Source organism: Pan troglodytes, chromosome 8 (assembly GCF_028858775.2).
Source record: "Pan troglodytes isolate AG18354 chromosome 8, NHGRI_mPanTro3-v2.0_pri, whole genome shotgun sequence".
In the NCBI taxonomy this organism is placed as follows: Eukaryota; Metazoa; Chordata; class Mammalia; order Primates; family Hominidae; genus Pan; species Pan troglodytes.
The window spans coordinates 113,335,789-113,356,113 of record NC_072406.2 but is presented as its reverse complement, the minus strand read 5'-3'; the positions used below and the strand labels follow the sequence as shown (position 1 = coordinate 113,356,113).

General features: G+C 50.5%; 1 long non-coding RNA gene across 2 annotated transcripts; it reads right to left on the bottom strand.

Annotated features, from left to right (window-relative positions):
* Positions 1 to 14,261: 14,261 nt before the first annotated feature.
* On the bottom strand, positions 14,262 to 19,927 carry LOC744933 (uncharacterized). Of its 2 annotated transcripts, XR_002938249.3 has the most exons (4): positions 19,842 to 19,927; positions 16,307 to 16,434; positions 14,576 to 15,689; positions 14,262 to 14,350 (listed from the first exon to the last, which is right to left on the bottom strand). It is a non-coding gene; the product is annotated as an uncharacterized LOC744933 (long non-coding RNA). The 2 variants fall into 2 exon arrangements; XR_001706800.4 differs by having other exon boundaries at positions 14,576 to 16,434.
* Between the last annotated feature and the right edge of the window lie 398 nt (positions 19,928 to 20,325).

Here is a 20,325-nt window from a genome sequence, read left to right as displayed (position 1 = left end):
GGCTCATGCCTGTAATCCCAGCATTTTGGGAGGCGGAGGTGGGCAGATCACTTGAGGTCAGGAGTTCAAGACCAGCCTGGCCAAAATGGTGAAACCCTGTCTCTACTAAAAATACAAAAATCAGCTGGGTGTGGTGGTGCGTGCCTGTAGTCTCAGCTGCTTGGGAGGCTGAGACACATGAATCGCTTGAACCTGGGAGGTGGAGGTTGCAGTGAGCCGAGATCTTGCTACTGCACTCCAGCCTGGGTTACAGAGTGAGACTCCATCTCAACACAAAAACAAAAACAAAAAAGAAGAAGACATCATCTTTGAAGCAAGACCTTACCAGACACTGAATCTCTTGGCGCCTTGATCTTAGACTTCCCAGACTCCAGAACTGTAAGAAATAAATTTCCAGGCTGGATGTGGTGGCTCATACCTATAATCCCAGCACTTTAGAAGTCAGAGGTTGTACAGATAGCTTAAGCCCAGGAGTTTGAGATCAGCCTGGGCAGCCTGTATCTCAGAGAAACCCCGTCTCTTAAAAAAAAATACAAAAATGAGCCAGGCATGCTGGCATATACCTGTAGTCCCAGCTACTTAGGAGGCTGAGGTGGGAGGATGGCTTGGGCCTGGGAGGCAGAGGTTGCAGGTGAGCTGAGATTGCACCACTGCACTCTAGCCTGGGTGACAGAGCAAGACCGTGTCTTAAAAAACAACAACAACAACAACAGCAACAACAAGAACAAAACAAAAAAATTCCCTTGTTTCTAAATTACCCAGTTTAAGCTATTTTGTTAAAGCAGCAGGAGCAGATGAAGCTGTCTTCATCTGCTCCTCCCAATTCCCAGAACTCTTCTCAGGACCTCAAACAGGCCTGGACAATGAGTCAGGAGAACATCTAGGGTGGAGTGGGGAAGGATTTGACCCCTTGCTGTTTCTCCAGCCAGTAAACCCAATCTCACTGCTCCTGCCACTCTTGCCCAAACACAGTGCAAAGAGGGAGCTGGTCTCCTTCTCAAATGTCCTCCTGTCTCCAGGCCATGTCTGTCTGTAGCCTATCTGGGGCTGAGGGCTTAGCAAATAGGAGAGGAGCTGGGCACAGTGATTCATGTCTGTAATCCCAGCACTTTGGGAGCCCAAGGTGGGAGGATCACTTGTGTCCAGGAGTTAGAGACCAGTGTGGGCAACATAGTGAGACGATGTCTCTACAAAAAAGAAAAAAGGCCAGCCATGGCGGCTCACACTTGTAATCCCAGCAATTTGAGAGGCTGAGGCAGGCGGATCACCTGAGGTCAGGAGTTCAAGACCAGCCTGGCCAACATGGCGAAACCCTGTCTCTACTAAAAATACAGAGATTAGCTGGTCATTGTGGCATGTGCCTGTAATCTCAGCTACTCGGGAGGGAAACCCTGTCTCTACTAAAAATACACAAATTAGCCGGGCATGGTGGCGTGTGCCTGTAATCTCAGCTACTCGGGAGGCTGAGGCTGCAGAATCACTTGAACCCAGGTGGCGGAGGTTGCAGTGAGCTGAGATAGCTCCACTGTACTCCAGCCTGGGCTACAGAGCAAGACACCATCAAAAAAAAAAAAAAAAAAGAAAAAGAAAAAAACTAGCCTGGCATGGTGGCATGCGCCTGTGTTCCCAGCTATTCCGGGGCTGAGGTGGGAGGAGGGAGGATCACTTGAACCCAGTGGGCAGTGAGCCATGATTGTGCCACTGCATCCCAGCCTGGGCAACAGAGTGAGACTGTCTCAGAAAAAAAAAAAAAAGGGAAACAGGAGAGGGAGGTCTTCTGGGAATGACAATGACACTCACTCACAGGCACACACATCCAGCGAATGCACACGGACGCCCTGGCTCAGGTCCACACTTCTATATGCCTGTGCACTCACACTTGTATGTGTGCACCCTGTCTTATCCATTCAGTCATCCAACAAATATTCATGGAGCAACCGCTCTGCCCCAGGCACCGGGCTAGGAGCCGGTGTGACAACAATGAACGAGACAGACCTAGACCAGTGGTCCCAGCCTCCATGGAGCTTACAGCCTAGCAGGAGAGAGATATATATATTAAATGAATATTTACACAGAATTGTTAAAGACAGTCAAATCATAATAAGGGTCATGGTGGAGAAAATTTCACTGGACTCTAAGAGAGCAGGGGGTCCACACAGGGTCTTCACTTAGAGTTACGCAGGCTGCACCACACAAGAGGGCTCCAGGAGAGCATGACCAGTGTCTGTGTCTTTGTGACAGAAGGGGTGCCTCTTTTTAACTCTCTCAAAGCCATCTCCTGCGCTGGCGGTGTCCTGAGGTGGCGGTGGCTAGCTTAGTCTGGGGGTCAGTTTCACATCTACTATCCCGCATGCCCAATCTCATAAGGTCTCAAGCCCAATTTCAGGATCAATCTTGCTTTCAGACAGAGTATTGCAGAACACCCTATCGTACGCTCGCACAATCATCCACACTGCTCGACATCACACACAGGCTCCAACACCCTATTACAGACATAGCTTTCACACACACTTGAGGATGCTCACAATCACACGAAGATCCTCACACACGTACTGTCACATGCATACACAGCCTCACGAAAGTCACACATAAGCCTTCATATCCTATCACACATGCGGTTCCTTACACACCACATCACCCGTATACCCTTTGCTTCATTACAGCCACACACAGTTCCTCACACTCTGTTACACACACACACATGCGCACACACAGTCTCTCGTACACGCAGACGGTCACGCTCCTGTTAGGCTTCTGGAGACAGGCATGTGCAGCCCCTGATCACAGCTAAATGTCAGCGAGTCCCTCTCCTCCCAGTTAGAGATGAATTGTTGCTCGGGAGATATTTCATCCTTAATGCCTCCTGCTTGAACTGGAGCATGCATCTCGGGGAGGTTACGTTCCTCCCAATCCGTCTGCTGTCCCCCGGCTGGCTCAGGGAGCTGCCCTCCTGCCTTTCAGCTTTCATGAGGGGAGAGGAGAGCTCCCCCTCTCCTTACAGCCTCTGCCCAACCCAACCCTTCCGTCCGGCCAGCTCAGCTCCAGGAAAAAGACCAAAGCCCAGGCAGCCGCCCAGTCCCCCTTCCCAGCTCCCAGCTTAGGAGATGTCCCCAGAGCCCAGGGGCCATAGCCTGGCCACACCCAACCCCTACCCCAGCTGCTAACTGCAGTCCGGGCCAATACAGACTCCGTGGCTTAGAGAAGAGTTGAGGATAGAGAGATAGGATGTGGTATTGAGAAGCCTGGCATTGAGAGACAGCCACTCTTAAGAGTTGGTCTGCACCCACATCCCTCCTTGTCATAAACAAAACCAACAAAAAGCATGATTGATGCCAATATGAGGGTAAATTAACACAACCTTTCAGGAGGGAAGTTGGGTAAGAAGTATCCCCAGCCTCCAAAAAGTATACCCCCTTATCCCTAGCAATGTCTAGGACTGTATTGTAAGGAAATAAACAGGAATAGTCCAGACGATTTAACTTCAAGGGGCTCATTCCTGCCTTGTTTATAAGAGTGAAAAATTGGAAACAACCTAAACATCCCACAGTAGGGATTGGCAATGGTACAACCATCAACAGAATACCATGTAGCCATTAAAATGATGGCGTGGAAGAATGTTTAGCATCATTGAAAGACATTCACAATGTAACGTTGAGTAAAACAAGCAGGTTGCAAAACAGTATGTATACTAAATGCAATGTGGTAGCCTGGATTGGATCCTGGAATAAGAAAAGGACATTAGTGAGAAAACTACCGAAAGCCAAATAAAATCTGAAGTTCAGTCAATAATAACATACCAATGCTGATTTCTTAACTCTGATAAATATAGCTTGGTAATGTAAGATGTTAACATTAGGGGAAAGTGTATAAGGGATGTATGGAAACCCTGTACTAGCTTTGCAAGTTTTCTGTATATCTAAAATTATTCCAAAATTACCAAAATTCCAAAATGGTTTATTTTTAAAACCATTATGTCTATATAATGTAATCCTCATTTTGGTTTTTAAAAAAGCATGTATAGCCCTTCCTCCATGTGAAGACACAGCTAGAAGCCTCCATCTCTGAGAAAAGGCCCCTCCCAGGCACAGTGGCTCATGCCTGTAACCCCAGCACTTTGGGAGGCCGAGGTGGGCAGATCACTTGAGGTCAGGAGTTTGAGACCAGCCTGGCCAACATGGTGAAACCCCGTCTCTACTAAAAATACAAAAATTAGCCGGGCATGGTGGCAGGCACCTGTAATCCCAGCTACTCAAGAGGCTGAGGCACGAGAATCACTTGAAGCCAGGAGGCAGAGGTTGCAGTGAGCTGAGATTGTGCCACTGCACTCCAGCCTGGGCAATAGAGCGACACTGTCTCAAAAAAATTAATAAATAAAAGAAAGAAAGAAACAAAGAAACAAAGAAAGACAAAGGGCCCTCACACAACACCAAATCTGCCAGTGCCTTGATTAGAAAGGATACCTGTATCAAGATCTGGGAGAGTATTCAACAACATATTACCATTGGTAATTTCTGAGGAGTAGGATTACGGGCCATTATTTTAATTATTTGAATGTTCTTTGTGTTTAATAAAGGGACATATACCACTTGCATGAATACAAAAGAAATCAAACCCGAATGTCACTGGGGATGCTGAGATTGGCTTCATGCCCAGCCACCCCAGCCAGCCTCCTTTGCCCCACAGCATGGGGTTACTGAAGACCTGAAGGTCTTGAGCCATTCTGGACAGGATCTTTCACTTCCTGTCCAGCCACTAATTGGCATGACCCTCACTCCCTTCACTCCTTGGAAACTCCAGAATTTCAGGATCTGAACTTCTCTTATTTGAGCCCAATCCCTTATCTTCTCACCTCATTCATTCCTGTTGACTTGCTCTGTAGTCCCTGAAACTGTCTGCTTTCTCCCAGTCCCTCACCCCCATTCTGGCTTTACTTTCTCCCTTCTTACCCTGGTTCTGTATCAGCCACTTCAACCCTGTGCTTGCTTCCATCCTGCCCACCCTGCTCCAGCCCTAAGCAACACCATCATTTACTTTTCTGGCTCATTCCTGGGCACTCTAGAGCAGGTGAAAAAACTGACTCATTCATGCTGCCTCAACTAATTCCTTGTCACCATGTGGAAAACACTTTCTCTGCATCTGTAAGTGACTCCCTGTTACAATTCCACAACCACTACAGGCTTCCTCCATGAGCTTTCAACTCCCTGCTCTCCTCTCTTAGAGGACTGTCCCTCTTACTTGACCAAAAATATGGAGCCCATTCTTCAAACAATGTGCCCCACTCTACTTGTCCCCAAACCTGCCAGTCCACCTCAGAATCTCCCTGGATCATCACTTATCCTTTCTTCTCTCCTGTCTCTGAGGAGGAAGAGTTCCTTCTTCTTACCAAAGACTCAACATCTTGGGTGCCTTTCCAGAACTTTCTCCATCAAGCATCTTCTCCTATACCTTGTCACTCTTGGTTCTCCCTCCCTCCTTTCTCCTGGACTTTTTGTTTTTATTTATTTATTTTTTTAATTTCAATTTTAACTTTTTCAGGCAGGGTCTCTCTCTGTCGCCCAGGCTGGAGTGCAGTGGTGCCATCTGGGCTCACTGCAGCCTCCACCTCCCAGGCTCAAGTGATTCTTTTGCCTCAGCCTCCCAAGTAGCTGGGACTACAGGCACATGCCACCATGCCTGGCTAATTTTTTGTATTTTTGGTAGAGACGGGGTTTCACCATGTTGCCCAGGCTGGTCTCCAACTCCTGAACTCAAGTGATCCTTCCGCCTTGGCCTCCCAAAGTGCTGGGACTACAGGCATGAGCCACCACACCCGGCCTCTCCTGGACTTTTTGAATGAGTAATCGCCGTAATCACCTCTAGTTCTTTGCCATTCAACTCTTCATTCAATATCCCCACCACACTGTAGTCTCTTACAGTCGTCTGCGACCTCCAAATAACCACCCACTGGCCTTTTACTCTGTCTTCCTCACTGATTGATCTGCACAATTTGATACTAATTTCCTCCTAAAAAACTTCTATTTGGGAGATTGAGGTGGGCAGATCACTTGAAGTCAGGAGTTTGAGACCAGCCTGGCCAACATGGTGAAACCCCGTCTCTACTAATAATACAAAAATTAGCCAGATATGGTGGTGTGCACCTGTAATCCCAGCTACTCAGGAGGCCGAGGCAGAAGAATTGCTTGAACCTGGGAGGCGGAGGTTGCAGTGAGCCAAGATCGCACCACTGCACTCCAGCCTGGGCAACAGAGCAAAACTGTGTCTCAAAAACAAAAACAAAAACACAAAAAACCCAAAACTGCCATGATCTCCAAGCCACTCACTCCCCTTCATTTCCTCCCTACTTCCCAACCACTCCTTTTTAGTCTCCTCTGACTTCTTTCCTTCCTCCAACTTCCTAAATATAGGGATCTCCCAGGATTCTGTTTCCAGTCTTGAACTACCATTCCCTCTCTCTAGCAAGCTCATCACTTCCCTGGTTTCAACGAGCTATCTGCTTGGAAGAATCTCTAACTGACAGCTTCTGACTTCCACTCTGGAATGTCCAACTTCCTGTTGGGCATGTGTGAGTGAACGTCCCTGGAGCACCTCAGACTCATCGTAAACATAATCATGATCTCTATCCCCTAACCCTAACAAGCCCTGCCTCCAGACTTCCACCTTCTTTCAAACAATCAAGCCTGGCCAGCCATGGTGGCTCATGCCTGTCATCCCAGCACTTTGGGAGGCTGAGGGAGGAGGATTGCTTGAGCCCAGGAGTTGAGATCAGCCTGGGCAACACAGTGAGACCCTGTCTGTATTTAAACAAACAAACAAACAAACACACAAACAAACGAACAAAGAACAATCAAGTTTAACACCTAGGAGTCATTGGACTTCGCCCTTCTCCTTCCTTATTTCCCAAGTCCATTTACCCACCAGGTCTGGCCAACTTTCCACTAGCCTCAGCTCTTGCCCACACCCCTTTGTGTTCTGTCCTCTCTGCCTGCTCTGGTTCTGCCCTTCCTTACCTGAACTGTGGCAATACCCTCATCCATGACCCTCCTGCTTCCAATCTTGTCCCACTCATGCTATGTCCCACTCATGCTATTCCTACCATAGCAACAGCCCATAGTCCCTAAAGCTAGGGTGACCATATACTTTAGTATTCAAACCAGGAGGAGTGAAAGGAGGATCTGTAAAATAATAATAATTTAAAATGAAAAAACAATGTCAGAGGAACAGCAGGCATAAATTGGAACTACCTTGGGCATATGGTTATCTGAACTAAAGCATGTGCCTGATCACATCCCTCTCCAGCTCAGAGACCTTCCATGACCCCCACTGAATTCAGTTCAGACTCCTTGTGCTGGCATTCTAGTCCCACCTTTCCAGCTCTGTTCTACCTCTCTCTCCTAGTTTATACAGAACAACTCATTGGCCTTTGAACATGACTCATGCAATCCTACTCCTGTGCCTGTGTTCATGCTGTTTCCTCCTTCAGAAACTCCTTGGCTCCAACTCTGTCCCTCAAATCCTATTCTTATTTCGAGACTCAAACCACAAACTATCCTCCATGAAGCCTCCTCTCATCCTCTTTTTGCACCTCACATTTCTTCCTGTAACCATTCGCATTTCCTCCTTACTGTATTATTTCTGTGCTTTGCTCTTTCAAAGATGCTGATTGGTGACTGCACACGGCTCCACTCCCAGCCAGCTCTTTGGCTGGGCAGCTGTTTACAATGTGTCCTGGCGTTAAAAGATGAGCTGGGCCAATCCGATTTCCTCTCCTGGGAATTTGAACTATGAAATACTGAGAGACTAGAGCAGTTAGCAGAGGTGATGTAGAGAGAGACTCAGAGAGGCCGGCTGGTCAAATGCAAGTCACGGTTATGAGAAATTATGAGGAAACCAAGGAAGCTGTCGGTGCTGCACGGGGGTCAGAAGCAGTTATGAGCTGGAGCTTGGGAGGCTGACCTGAGTGAGAATCCTTACTCTGCCACTTCCTGGCTTGAATCTGGAGCAGCTTACCTAACCTCCTTGAGCCTTGGTGTTCTCATATGTAAAATGGGGGTAACGATATTAACTAACTGCACAGTGTTCTAAAGAGGATTAATGGAGATAAGCATGGAAATCAATAGATCTGGCTCAGAATTTGTTAACAATTATTCTTCCTCCACTTATTATGATAATAATTATTAATTTCATTAATAATAATGAAGAAAGAGATAAAGAAGAAAGAGACCCTGTGGGGTTCCCTTCCACCTGACCAGGAGAGAGAAGTTGGTCCCCAGAGCTTCTTTGGTCCCTGCGTGCTTTCTGGGCCCAGTTCCAATGACAAGCCATGTGCTTCAATACAAAATGCCTTCCTTTTTCTTGTGATTACTCAAGTGAACCTCTGTTTCTTGCAAACAGAAGGACCCCTGCCCAGACCCCTGTCTTCCTCTCATGTCTGGACTTGAGCTTCTCGAAGTCCAGCACAATAGTCTGTCTACCTCAGTATCCTGCCTGGGTGTTGAAGACAGCTGATGCCCAATGCTTGGTAAATAAAAGAATGAATGAATGAATAAGGTTCCAAAGCCTTTGTGGGGAGCCTACAGAAATGCTGTTTTTAGGAGACTCAGAAGTCCATTGGGTAGACGGTTAGGGGAGAGTTTGTTGACAGCCCTGTTCCTCAATGCAGGACAGAAGGCAGGCCAGGACTGGAGCACTCTGGACCACTTGCCTACACCCTGCTAGGCCTTTCCTTCCCTGTGGCACCAGGATAAGGGGCAGAAGGTGACAGAAGGGCCAACTGGGGGAAGACACCTGCTGGGTCAAGTTGCCAGCCTGCTGAAACAGGGTTAGGCCTGCCCCCTCCCCTGCCCAGCCTCATCCCCTCCACTCCTTCTCCCAAATCCCAGACCCCAGTTCCACTCACATCTTTTCAGACACTTCCCTTCACCATGTTTTCTTACCATGTCTTTGCTCATGCCATCCCTTCCCTTTCCGATGCCCTTCGCCCTCACCTCCCATGAAAACTCCTACCTGTCTTTTAAAACCCAGCTCAGAACCAGCCCCCTACTGGAATCTTCCTTGGATCTCTCAGGCAGTTAAATGCTCTTCTTCTGTGCTTCCGCAGTCTTTTTGGAGATTTTATGGGCCCCAGTTCATTGCTCCAATTACCCGTGTACTTGTCTGTCTTCCCCCAAAAAGGTCTCAAGGACAGGAATTGTGTCTTATTCATCATTGTGTGCTCAGTGCTTAATAAAGGTCTTAGGTCACAGTAGGCTTTCACTAAGTGTTTGTTGACTGTACAAATATAATAAGAGATTAATCCACAGTTTCTCTCAGCTCTGGGATCCCTGGCTCCTGCTGTTTTCTCTTCCTCTTTGGCTGTCTTGGGCATTTCTTGAAGCCTTTCACAGTCCTGTGACTATTTCTCAATGGCATCACTACCCACCCCCAGTCCTGAGCAATGTCTGCTGTCCATAACACAGGACACTACAGGGCTATAGAGCCAAAGCTTCTTGAAGCTAGAGATCTGGGAGTTAGGTCCTGAGCAAGGACCACAGGAGAATGAGGACACAGTGGAGTGAGTTGGCACCTTGATGTACTCATTGGCCATGTGGGGTCTGATGAGTGGTTTCAGGCTCTCCCTCCCAGGTAGGCCTCTGACCAGGCTCCAGGCATGGCTGCCACTTGCCTGCCCTCCTACCTCCCCAGGCCGATGGCTGAGCGGCTGGCGGAGGCTGCGCTGGGCCAGCCTGAGCAGACAGCCTTGCGCAATTGCTGGCTCCAGGCCTCCCAGCCCAGCTTGTAGCTCCCCCCAGAGTGACGGGATTGATTGGCTGCAGCCGGAATGGGCACCAGTCTCCCTGGCTTGGACAGAAACGGGGCCATCTGTTACACCTCTAGTTAAAAGTACATAAAGTTGAGCATTTGTGCGCCGACAATACCACCCCTGACACCCTCCACGCGGCACAGCGCTCCGGCTCCTTGGCAGGCTTGCGCCCCGCGACAGGCCGGCGCAGTAACGCCTACACGCTGGCTCGTTTGGCACTGCTGCAGGCACCGTGGCTCCACCCTCCAGAGGCCTGCCCCAGCTGGGTCTAGCCTAAAATCTCAGATCCCACCTGTATTAGAGAATAAAAGGGAGGATTGAGGGGTGTGAAGGTGTATATTGGTAGGCAACACCTGCTCCAGCTCAGGGTGCTTGCTGGGCTGCAGATAATGCCAGGCTTCAGGCTGTGATTTGGGAGGACCCAAGACAGCTGCTCATGCCAGTCCTGGAGGGCAAGTCTCAGGCAGACCCAAGATGCTCCTGTGCTTGGGTCAGACCTCTGGTTTCCTGGACTAAGCCAATTAGAAGAGTCCACTTTGTTTCCCAATAAGATCATGCCCCTTGAGTTTGGAGTCCCCAGGGCATCCTGTTACAGCAGCTAATGGGACTGCCCTAGACAAGACTGGGTCCTGAACTTTGCCCCTGCTTTCTGAGTTCTAGGCTTTGGTTTCTAGGCTCTAGGATGTGGATTCTGATTTCTGAACCCCATTTTCTGTTCTCTGGGTCTGGGCCTGGAGATTCAAGGCATTCCACAAATGCCTTTTCCTACTTGTCTTCTTCTGGTACTCTAGCCAGGCTAGCCTGCCTGCTCCCCAAAATGATTGTGGCCATTCCTGCCTCTGTCCCGTTGCTCTTGCTCCCCATCCAACCTAGGATGGTCTATTTCTTTTCTTCTTCTTCTTCTTTTTTTTTTTTTTTTGAGATGGAGTCTCACTCTGTTGCCTAGGCTGGAGTGCAGTGGTGCGATCTCGGCTCACTGCAACCTCTGCCTCCCTGGTTCAAGTGATTCTCTTGCCTCGGCCTCCCAAGTAGCTGGGATTACAGGCATGTGCCACCACACCCAGCTAATTTTTGTATTTTTAGTAGAGACGGGGTTTCACCATGTTGGCCAGACCAGTCTCAAACTCCTGGCCTTAAGTAAACCTTGGCCTCCCAAAGTGCTGGGATTACAGATGTGAGCCACCACACCCGGCAAGAATTGTCTATTTCTTCCCTCCAACCACTCAATTCTTCTCATGCTTCAAGGACTAGCTCTAGTCTCAGCTTTGCCAGCCAGGCTTCTCTGGCTATAGGCCCTTCTCTGCTCTGATCTGCAGAGGCTTCCCTCACCATCTGAATGCTTTCTTAAGAGATTTGTCCAGTATGAGTCTTGAGATCCTTCTGCACAGGCAGAACCTGGGCTGGCCCTTGTCTTATCCACAAACTAGCAAAGGGCTAGGCATGTGATGTCAGGGGAGGCTCTAGACATGCCCACTTGAACTCAGCTCAGCTGTAGAATAAGGGGGATAATGACTGCAGAGGTGGTTCTTGCTCCCCCAGTGGCCACCCTAGTGGCTCTGTCAGTCACAGCCCAGAAAGCAGATGGCCAGGTAGGCAGACAGCTTTTAGACATTGGTTTACTCATGTGTTTGTTTGATACACATTTATTGAACAGCTTCTATGTGCCCCAGGCCCGTGGTCAGCATGAAACAGGAGAGGGAATCATTTAAAAAAATGTGATTAGACACAGTCCCTGCCCTCAAAGTCTTATCCATTAGTATAAGACTATAAGTCCACAAATAATGACAATGCATCAAACCATCAAAAATCAACAGAAGTGCTCTTTGTCTTATGCAACAATGGACTCTTGGAGCTGGAAAGGACCCCAAAGTCAGAGACTCTGATATCCCATATTCAGCTAAAACATATTTATATACATTAAATGAAACAATGTGATGAAAGCTTTTACTTGACACAAAGTGATGGTCAAATGATGACAATATTGGTGATGACAATAAGACCGTGATTATTTTCCTTCTTAGCAAGCGCTAAGCCCTGCTTGCATACTCCATGTGTTGGGGGAAGCTCATTCCATTGTTTCCACTTTGATCCTTCAGAAAGCCATTCTCAAGGATGAGCTGAAATCAGCCTCCCTGTCCCCTCTCAGCAGTTCACTGGACTTGATTCTAACTCCCAGACCACACAGTAGAGCTGGGACTAGGGTGAGGCGAGTGAGATGCCCATGGCACAAAACCTAAGGGATCACACACAGAGCTGAGAGCAGATGCCTTCCTTAAATATAGCACCTCACATGCCTCACCCTAGTTCTAGCCCTGCCACACAGTCTGTGCCTCCTCCCCAGCCAGCCCCAGGGGGGAACTGTCAGATTTCTCAAGTAACTTAAGTCTCCAAAGGAGCTCTGACCAGCAGCCTACAGGATGTGTGTTGAGCTTGTGTAGCCCCCACTCCCAGGGATGGGGTGATGGGGGCAGAGGAAGACTGAGATTTCTAGGAGAGTATGGATTCTAGCCAGGGAGACTCACCTGCCCACTTCAAGCCTGTCCTGCACGACTCCTTCTGCCTGGCTTTGCCTGGTTACAGCCAACTCCCTCTCCCCTACAGCACAGGTACAAGCAGCCTAAGTAAGAATGGTGTGCCCAGATCTGGGCCCTATAAGAAGCCAGGTGGTGGGCTCTGAAAGACACTGAGCAGTGGGCCTGGATATAGAAAGTAATGAGGGTGTTTCTCCTTCCCATGGGCATCTCCAGGTAGGGATGTGTGTTTGTGTGTGTGTGTGTGTGTGTGTGTGTGTGTGCCCATGTGTAGAAGGCAGAATGTAAGGTTTACAGAAAAACCCTGGAGAATGGGGGCGGGGAGGGGCATGGAGTCTGGAAGACAGTGTGACCAGCTACACTACTTCCTAGTTTGTTCACCTCAAACAAGCCACGTGATCTTTGTGAGCCTCAGTTTGCTAGCTGTAAAACTGGACTTAAAAAGACTATTTTCCTACCTAGAGGGAGGATTATGAGAGGGCCAACTGTGACAGGCCGAGATCCTGACTAGGTTCAGCTGTCTTCGTGGGCTGGGGTGAGGCCCAGGCATGCCGAAACCTCCTGGGTTCTGCCCAAACTGGAGTTGCACCCTGTCTGCTCGCCTGGGGTCCAGCTCGCTCTGTGTTGCCTGAAACCACTCCTGCACCCTCTCTATTTCTCTCTGGCCCTCATTGATTCTGACCTTACAAATTCTCGATTTTTTCTTTCCTGTTTAAAAAATCCTGTCCACCTTCAAGGCATCTTCCGCCTCTCAAGATCCCTGAGTGGGAGGCAGTGATGGAATTCTTCCCATTTTCATAGATGCAAGCCAAGGCCCACAGCGGATTCGAAATGCAAGGTGTGGCAGGGGAGAGGAAGGGTGCTTGAATTCGGCTCTTCCAAACCCCTCCTCCCAGGCTGGCGGCCGAGAGGTCACAGAGAGACGCGCTAGGATGGGCGTGGGGGCTTCAAGGCGCAGGCGAGAAGGGCACCCAGGGCGTTGGATCCGCGCGGGGAGCGCGGCGGCCAGGGCCTGCGCTTCCCGCGACCCGCCGGCAGCAGGCGCTGTGGCAGCGGCGCCCTCAGTCCAGGAGCATTAACTTAAGAATAGCTCACACTAATATCCCTGGCTGTGTGGAAACAGCGTTTTATTAAATGCTTCACACAGATTTGGTATAATAAAGATGAATATATTATATCCTTTGCCTCCCCCAGAGTGAGACAATAATAAGGGAGGAGGAAAAAAAACTATAAAATGAAACATAAATACAACGTAATGGGACTTGTGGAGAGGGACCCGTGGCCTGTCCGGGCCGCCACGGGCGACCCCACCGCTGGCACTGGGGACGGGGTCGCCGGGAGCCGGACTGCAGTCCCTCCTTGCCCAGCCAGAGGGTCCCAGGCCCTGGCTTCCACTCTGCTGCCCTGCAGGAGGAGGACCCGATCTCAGAGAGAGGCCCCTAGAGAGGGAGAGAGTGGGGGACTGGCTAGGGCTGCTGTGGGTCCCGGGCTGGGGGTGCGCCCTCTTCCCCCAGCCCCTTCTCCCGTTAGGTCCAGGACTGCCGCTTGGGGACTAGGCCCCACAGGACAGACGCTTGAGGAAAAACAGATCCAAGAGCGATGGCTGCTCCCTTGGCCTGGGGAAGGCTGCCCTGGCCTCCTCGCCCCAGGGGCTCTCCCATAACATGCGGAAAGTTCCTCTTTAGGTCTTACTTCTATCCTTCTCCGGGCACTGCCAAAATCGTTTACCTGAAAATAAGAATTTCAAAGCTTTCCTAGGGCAGAAAGAAAGGAACGCCTGGAGATTCAGCCCAGCTCCTCTCGGCTTAGGTCACTCCAGGCCCTGCGAGGGCTGGATTCACCCGTCTAACGTCAGACTGTGTGGCTTAAACACAAGAGCCGCTCCAAACCCCATCTGCGTTCGAATCCCACCTGTGATGCTGGCCAGAGCATCGCGACCTTAACCTCAGTTTCTTCTTTGGCAAAATGGAGACATGGTGAGGATTGGAGGGAAGGTTTCTAATGCCTGGCACCCCATCGGCTGTAAAAAATAAAAATAAAAAGCAGTTATCAGCTGCTCCCAAAATACTCGTTAAAACAAACTGCCATTTCAGATCTAGAATTCTCAAGAACCTCACTTCCTCCTTAGGTCCCAACACAGGCGACTCCCTTTCTCAAACGAATGAAAAGATTTAGTCTCCCAACACCTTCTCTAAATCTCCTGACTTTTACCAACGTCAAGACTCAGAGAGGTTGAAAGACTTACCCAGGATCACAGAGCTGGCTGGTGGCAGAGCCATCTGAGGCTAGGCAATCGCCAGCCCACCTCACCTGTCTCTGCGAAGACACCCGAGCTGCCTCTCGGAAGCCGCTCGAGACTCACAGTCCGGGCTAAGGCCACGAGGACGGCAAAGTTAGTCCAGGCCTCTCCCTAGAGGACAGGGCTGTGGCGGGTGGCACCTCACCAAACGAAAAGAAACGAATAGAAAGAAATACGTAGAGGCGGAGGGAAGAGGAAAGGAGACGGAGGAGGAAGAAGAAGATGGGGGAGGGCTGGTGGCCTCCCTGGAGGCTTGGGATCTGGCTATGCGGAATTCCCGTGAAGATCCCTTTTGAGGTCTGGTGCATGCCGGCCCCCGCAGGACTGGCGGAGCCAGGGCGGAGGTCTTGGCCCGAGGCTCGCCGCATAGGTGTAGGGAGGCTGAGTGGGGACAGGAGGGGGCGGCGAAGGAAGGGAGTCGACCTAATTAATGGAAGTGAGGGGGCTGGGGAGGAACTGGAGGGATTGAGCGTTGGTGGGTGTGAGATGGGATGAATGCAATCCCTCAGGATCGGGAACCCAGGGACTTGTGGGAAGTGGGAAGAGCCAAAGGGGCCGGGTTTCGCGCAAACGAAATAAGGTTTCGGAAGTTACGGAGTGTACCTAGGGGGCCGCGGGGAGACAGGGGAGTCTGGTCCTGCAGGAATTGCATCCACAGGTCCAAGAAAGGCTGGGAGAGGCCCAAGTACGTGGGAGTTCAGAGAGGGCGGAGGGCCCTGCAGCTTCCCTGGCGCCTCACTTCAGGGCAAGGAAAGTCCTGGCCAGGACGAAGCAGCCCGGAGGGATCCCGGCTCTGAGCACAGATCCGAGCCTGGCGTCTTCACTTTGCTTGGAACCACGCCGCCCACGTTCCCTGTGCGGCTGGGCACTGCAGATGCTGGGTTTTCCACAGGTCAGACGTCCGCATCCCTTATTCTGGCTCCGTCTCGCCGCCTGTCTTCCCTTGCCCGGAGTCTCGGGACACCTGAGCGGCTTAGCTGAGGTAGCGCTTCCCAGCAGGCGGCCCCCTGACCCATGGGGCCCGAGGGGGTTGGGACCGGGGAGGCTCTCTGAACTCGACCTGGGTAAATCCAGGATACTGGTGGGCGGGGGATCTTCTACCCGACTCCCTTTTCAAGTGCCTTAATTGGCTACTCCCCTCCGCGGGGAATTGGGCGCCGCGGGTCGGCGGCGGCGCTAATGCAACCGGCCCCCGCGCGACTGCTGAATTATTCACGTGCAGTTTATTTATTATGAGAAGCCTGACTCAGGCCTTTCCTGTGTCCATTTAGCCGGGCGGGCGGCTCCTCGGTCTCTTCGTCTGTCCCAACTAGGTCCTTCCACCTTTCCACCTGGCCTAAGCTCAGGCCCCATGCCCGGCCTGCGCCCGGCGCCCCCCGACAGTAGTGAGACCTCTGTGAAAGGGAGGGAGCTGACTACCATTAACGGTTTTTGGTCAGACTTTGATGTTTCTGGGCCGTTTGAGTTAGTAAGACAGAGGGTCAGCTCTTGGAGTTTCTGGGGATGGCAAGGAGAAGGGAACTCCAATTGTAGGCCCAGGAAAGCAGCCTCTCTCATCCCATCCCCACCCCTCACCCCACCCCATAAATAAATAGCCATCCCAGGAGTCCAGCAGCCCCTGGCTCTAGGCTGCAGACCTGCTGCCGATAAACAAGAGACTAAGGGTTTCACCCTTACCCAGTAGCTCACCGCCAGGACAACAGAGGGAGGAGCTATAGGGAACTCTGGAACCTCTCTTAGGGTGGCATCTTCGGGCTTGTGCTCGGCTGTTCCCTTTGCCTCCAGGATGGTCCCTGCTCCTGCACCTATTTACATGCTTCTGGTTTTACAAAGTTCAACTCAAATGCCACCTCCATCAGGAACAGAACCAGACTCTCCCCCCACACCGCGCCCCCCCCCCAACACACACACACATGCTCACTTAGGTTACTTTATCCTCTTCACAGACCCCTGGGCTACTGGAGTGCCGTGTGGGTGTCTGTTTCCTGCCACTCCTGCCTGCCCATCACCTCCCATCTTCTGTCCATTCTTCCTCTCTGCTTCTGGGCCCAACGAATGATGGGGGGTCAATCCTATTTTCTTTCTTTCCTTTCCTTTTCTTTTCTTTCTTTCTTTCTTTCTTTCTTTTTTTTTTTTGACAGCGTCTTGCTCTGTCACCCAGGCTAAAGTGCAGTGGTGCGATCTCGGCTCACTGCAACCTCCAACTCCCAGGTTCAAGCAGTTCTCCTGCCTCAACCTCCGAGAAGCTGGGACTACAGGAGCATACCATAACACCTGGCTAATTTTTGTATTTTTAGTAGAAACAGGGTTTCACCATGTTCGCCAGGCTGGTCTCAAACTGCTGACCTCAAGTGATCTGCCCTCCTCGACCTCCCAAAGTGCTGGGATTACAGGCCCAGCCACTGCGCCCGGCCTTAATCCTATTTAAAAAAAAAAATCCAGCCTGGGCAACATCATGAAACTCCATCCCTACAAAAAATACAAAAATTAGCTGGGCTTGGTGGCATGCTCCTTTGGTCCCAGCTACTTGGGAGGCTGAGGTGGGAGGATCACTTGAGCCTAGCAGGTCGAGGCTGCAGTGAGCCCAGATTGTGCTACTGCACTCCATCCTGGGTGACATAGTGAGACCTCATCTCAAAAACAAACAAAAAAAGCAAATGAAGGAAGTTCATTACTAAGTCAGACCACACCACCACAGCTGGGTCCACAACCCAGGAAACTCACTCCATAGCCAAAAAGCATTAGAGAATGAGGCTTCTGGGCCCCTCTGAGTATATTGGTGTGAGCAGTAGGAGCACCGCATGCATCTGCAGGCAGCTGGCAAAACCAATACACCTACCCCTGGTCCTCTCTCTGAGGCACAGGCTAAGTTCCCTGTCTGGCTCCATTTTTGTCCCTTGTTTATTTATTTAGTTTATTTACTCAACAAATGCTTGGACCCCTTGGTGTATGCTGGGCTGGCATAGGGGCATGGAGAGGTGATTCAGGTCCTTCCTTCCCAAGTTCACAACAGATGGAGAGAGAGAGGCAGGACAGACAGACAAAGCAACACATTCTTGGCAATATGACAGTGACATCCAGGGGAATGTGCTAAGGAGCGCAGAGGAGCTGAACAGGGCAGAGAAGGTTTCCACCAGGAAATGAGTTGAGCACTAGAGACAGAGCAGGAGGTGCCAGGAAAGGAAGGGACACAAATCATCCCAACCCTTGGATGAGGGGAGCAAAAGCTTGGAACCAAAAGAGAAGGCTGTTCTAGAGGCTGCAGAGAGTGGGCACCCAGGACTTGAGCATCTCTGGGAACTTGTCTCTTCTCCTCCCTTCCTGTCTCTGTCACTCAGTGGTCTGTCTATGCCCCCCAATACTTCCAAAGGGCAAGCACTCCCCGCTCCTTCCAAGCAGGATTACAGTGCCTGGAGGAGGCTGGTGCATGTGGTATGGTCACCTTGTCACGGTGCTCTGAAGGAATTCAGCTCACAAAAGAAGTAGGGAAGGGGAGAATCAGGGAGGGGACCAAAGGAGTGTCCTGCCCTCAGATGGTGCCCCACGTCTTCCTGCCAGCTGAGGTCCTAAGAGCTGGGTGTGGCCAGAAAAAGCAGGGCAGGTCCAGGAGCAGGCTTGGAGCCCAGGCTGAATTTTGAAGCAGCTGCCTCCCTGCTCCCCAGGCCTGGGAGGAGGCCGCTTCCATCCCCCTTCCCCAATGGCTTGCCTCCCTTCCCTACAGTGGCCTGATTCCAGCCTTTACCTTTTCTGGATCCCCACCCACTTTGAGAATCCTGGGTGTTATATAATATTGCTCCCAGAAAAATGTGCCCACCTGGGTACACATATAAATTTCTGAGATTTACAGAGCCCCTGAAGCCCATTCAAAGAGCCCTTGGGGGACCTCTGGTTAAGAACCCCCTGGTTCAGGAATTAAGGGGACAGACTTGAATAAGAAACAAAACAAAACAAAAGGACAGTGTTCCAATCCTGATCACTCCAAAACAGGCTGTGTGACTTTGGATGGGTTACTTAACTTCTCTGGGCCTCATTTTCCTGTTATGTAAAATCGGGGTAAGAGCATAGCTACCTAGAAAGATTGTGAGTAATAAATGAAATGAATAAAACTCTTAGCCTGGAGCCAGGCACAAGGTAAGGGCTTATGGTATTTATTGTCATGGTTATTGTTGCTGTTACTGCAGACAGTGGCCCAGGGCAAAATGTAAAAACCAAGTGGGCAGTACTGACTTAGCCTGGGTGGCAGGAGGCTGTTTATCATAGTCCACTTCCATAGTAGAAGAAACACTCTGAATTCCACACAGAGTGTCAGAGTAGCAGGTCTTCATGGGACAACAACAACAACAGTAAAATGATCCGCACTGCTGGCCAAGTTAACTTGTTTCAAGCAGTGTCAGACCCTTCTCTCTAAAGGAACTCTGGCCTGAGAGTCAATGCTGGTGCTTATACAAATAATCTGGAAATGAATGGGGGTACCAAAACAATCCAGAGTGAATCCAATGGAGTCTTTGGGGGTTTAAGCGAATTCTTCTCCTGTGTTAAGGTTTAACCTGTTTTGTTTGGGTCTGCAGGGTCCCCTTATTGTGGCAATTCATGAAATGCTGTTTCCCTCTTCTTTGTCTGGAATATTCCCTAAACCGAGGGAAAGCAGATTTTTGGCAGAATGATCCCTTCCCTATCCACTGAGAAAGAATAAACCTGGACCCTGGCTGTTTAAGCAGCAAACAGGAATTCAGGATCATGGTAGCATATAGATTATGCTCTGAAGACAGGTATTCCCTCTGTGGAGCAGACCCTGGGAATCAGCTGCTTTCAGCTCCAGGTGAGAAGATGCTGGCCCAGCTGACTGGGGGTGGGGAGACCCCCAGAGTGTCTGCCTTGCCCCAGCATGGGGGCTCAGCAGGGGATTGGGCAGAAAGATTGGAGCCCAGAATGTCAGGGCTGGCTCTACCCGCACTGACCCTGTGTTACTCATTTCTGGAATCCTCCTAATGTCTAAACTCCTCTGAGGGGCCCAAACCATTCCCCCCACATTGCACAATCATGTATACCCCATTTGCTCTATGGAAAGTCATTCGACCGATATTCAGCGGGAGCCCGGTGTCTCCTAGGACTTCGAAGGTCCGAGATGAACTGGAATACCCAGAGGAAGCCTCCTGCCCTCAGGTCTGGCAGAGGAGGCAGGTAGGGGTCAGTACACAAACCCAAAACATACCTCATTGCTCTGCAAGAGGGGTACAAGAGGCAAGCGGATTGGGCTCCCAGGAGTCCAGAAGATTCCAGACCCCCACACAATGCGGTTTTTCAGCAGCGGAGGTAGGGGTGGGACCACGGTGTTGGGAAAAGGTTGGTGTAGCAGGTGGGCTGGTTTCCAAAGGTGGCCTGGATAAGGGGATCTGGGTGAATCAAAACAACGAAACACAGGGTGATACCACAGACTTCCCCACATCCCTGCACCTCACACTGCACTCCACACCCCAGCCATATGGTGTGCCCAAGTGTGTTTAACCAAGAGGCCAACCAATTAGGTCAAAAGAGCCAAGCCATAGGATTGGACAGCAGGTACAGGTCAGCCAGGGAAGAAGAGGTTTGGTGTTGGTGGTGGAGGTAACTCAGCAGATGATTGTGAAACGTCCTGTTCCTTTTGACATGGTGTGGCTGAAGACTAAAGATCTCAGTACTAGCCAGCAGGATAAGAC